Genomic DNA, 3494 nt, shown 5'->3' on the forward strand with positions numbered 1-3494 from the left:
CACACACTTGTTTATTATCAGAAACACTGTGGAGTCTCTGTTTCTGTTTCCTGAATGTGCAACAGTTGTGTAATTTGCTAAATTTTGCTGTTGTGTAATTTGCTAAAAGAGTGAAGTTCTGAATGAACTAAAAGTCTCCACTTATTGTGTTTTTAAAGCGTTTAACAAAGTCTCCATGCTCCTAAAATATTTACAAATTTAATATATTCTTTAAAGTGTTTTTTTTTCATGTTTATTTTCTTGAAACGCACGCTTGCTTCTTCTTCTTCTTCTAATTATTATCATTATTAGGCCTGTTATTTTTATTATTATTATTATTTAAAAGCTGCTTTCTAGATCAAGTTATTATCATTTTAGCACAGAATGATTCAGTTATTATTAATATTAATTCTCAACAGTCAAGATTTTTCAGAATATATCCACTGAAAAACTCTTATCTGCATATAAAAACTGATATATATGTATAAAACATCAGTAATTATTAGGGAGAAATTAACTTTTACTTGATCTTAAAACATTTATTTAATTAATAACTAGTAAAGCCACGATTTTATTTTTTAAAAAAACCGTGTGTGCTAATGGCGTAAAATCTCTGTTTCTTTAAACCTGCTTTCTGCTTTCTTAGATAAATAAACTGTGTGTTTGGCTGCAGGTGATTCAACCACTGTGATGTGTCTCTGAGTCCTGTAGCGCCTCCTGCTGGTTGAAGCCTGCTGATGCACCCTCACATTTGTTTTACTGCCTTTATTGCACAGTGCTTTTTATTTGTGCTTGTATTTGCGAATGTATTTACTTTATTTTTCTTTTACAGCCTCCTGTGCACAGATTTTCTAAAGTTGCATTTCTCTACGACAATTTTACGACATGCATGTAGTCTTTTTGTATAAATTTACGCTACAAATTTTAATTCAACGGTAAAATCCATATAAAATAAAATAATATAAAATGACATATTTGCTGCCAAATTCAGACCTGCCTGCTTCTTCTGTTTAACATCTTCTGTTAAGCAAACATTTCTTTACCCTTATTGTTCAGCAAGAGAGGTCGAAAGAGGAAGATTTTCATTTCATTCATCAAGTCTGGTTTTAAATGTTTTTATTTTGGCAGAATTTACCAAAATGCTTGGTTAATTTGTCCAACACTTTATTTGAAGCTCTACAGGTTTTATACTCTTGTTGCTAAGCAAAAGAAGTTTAAAGAAGACAATTTTTACATTAAGTCTGGCGTTTCATTTTCTTTTAGCTCAGCTGTAATAACTGTAGTATTAGGTATATATTTTATATATTTTAAGCTCTACAACATGTGTACTCTTGTTGCTTGGAGCAACAACTTTAAAAAGGACGATTTTAATAGTTTTCAAGCCTGATCATTGTCAGGTCACTCTGCTCGGGCCAGTTCATCACTGCTGGCAGCTTTAATGTATCTTGTTTTAAGAGTTAATTTCTTATTTTAATTGTTCAACATGCTTATTTCTAGATTTAATAATCTTAAGTTAAGAAATTTGTCAAGGTAAATGATCTGTCCATGCAGCAAGATCATTTCCCTCAGATTTACTGTTTTTTTCTTGTTTTTAGACACAGTTTTTTGCAGTGTGCCAGTGGGTAAGCACCTCCAGAGAGCAGACTGATATATATTATATAGTCAGTACACATTGTTCACAGAGACACACTGAGATTAGTTAATCATGTTAATCATGTCCCAGTTGGTCCTGAGTTCATCCAGAGTCTTTTGAGACCTCCTCCAAACTTCCTCCTTGTAGAAGAGTTGCATTCTGGGTTTAGATCTATTAGTTCCATCCTAGTGTTCATAGAAATGACAACAGTCTCTTTTATTGCACCATTATCTTTTGCTACAAACTGGCCATTCCCCCTTATTCCAGCAGAGGGAACCAGAACACCAGCTGTGCATTATTAAACCGTTCTAAAGGCCTGAAGGAGATTAGAGACACGTTCTGCTTCAGTCCCAAATGTTTAGTTGTGATCTAAGAGCTGTGATCAAACTTTACAGAAGGTTCATTTTCCTGCCTTTGAATCCATTTCTTCCTCACAGAGCTTTGTCATTTTGTGTGTGTGTGTGTGTGTGTGCGTGTATATGTGTGTGTTTGTGTATATATGTATGTGTGTGTATATAGTGGAGCGGCTAAGTGCTCATTTTTGCCAGAATCTTTCAGTTTTTGATACAAGCGTGAAAATTGGCATGAACACTCTCCATGGGTCACTTAACAAGAAAATTGTCCGAGACATTTGAAATTTTAAGATGGCGGCCATTTTTCAAGATGGCCGACACCTAAGTGGAGCAGTTAAGTGATATAATGGTTTATTTGGTGATACAAGCATAAAAATTGGCATGAGCAGTCTCTGCTGGTCACTTGACAATAACCCACCCACAGTTACTTGAAATTCCAAGATGGCGGCCATTTTTCAAGATGGCCGACACCTTAGTGGAGCAATTGAATGATATAATGGTTTATTTGGTGATACAATCATAAAAATTGGCCTGAGCAGTCTCCATGGGTCACTTAACAAGAAAATTGTCTGAGACATTTGAAAGTGTAAGATGGCGGCCATTTTTCAAGATGGCCGACACCTTAGTGGAGCAATTAAATTATATAATGGTTTATTTGGTGATACAAGCATATAAATTGGCATGAGCAGTATCTGTGGGTCACTTGACAATAACCCACCCACAGTTACTTGAAATTCCAAGATGGCGGCCATTTTCAAGATGGCTGACACCTTAGTGGAGCAATTGAATGATATAATGGTTTATTTGGTGATACAAGCATAAAAATTGGCATGAGCAGTATCTGTAGGTCACTTGACAATAAGCAACGCACAGTTACTTGAAATTCCAAGATAGCGGCCATTTTTCAAGATGGCCGACACCTTAGTGGAGCAGTTAAGTGATACAATGGTTTATTGGGTCATATACGCATAAAAACTGGCATGAGCAGTATCTGTGGGTCACTTGACAATAAGCCAGCCACAGCTACTTGAAATTTCAAGGCAGCAATTTTTTTTTTCAGGATGACTGCCGCCTGCCATGTGGGCCTTTAAATTACAATAGGCCACCCACAGTTACTTGGGTTGACAAAAAAACACTCCCAGCCACTTGAAATTTCTATTTTCAAGATGGCTGCCCCCTGGATCCTCAAAAGATACATTTTCTCAGAGAAATGTATTGGGTTTTAGATTATTCTGGAAAACAAGTTTTAACACATCATAATACAGTTGTTTTGATTTGTTGATCATAGACAGATTAGACAAGGGTGAGTATCTGCACTACCAGGGCACACTGGTGATATATGACTGCTGTTAAACTCAGAGTGGGGTTCAGTGTCAGCCAATTGTAAAGTTAGTCAAAGAAGAGACGACAACTCTCTGAGTAGTTTTAGTTAACCGGGTGGTGTACAGATCGTACAGGGTAAAAATGGCATTGGATGAACAATTGGACTAAGTGTAGGGTTAAGGCATGAACTTAGTTGTATCCCATAC

The sequence above is a fragment of the Centropristis striata genome, chromosome 16 (assembly GCF_030273125.1).
Source record: "Centropristis striata isolate RG_2023a ecotype Rhode Island chromosome 16, C.striata_1.0, whole genome shotgun sequence".
NCBI lineage: Eukaryota > Metazoa > Chordata > Actinopteri > Perciformes > Serranidae > Centropristis > Centropristis striata.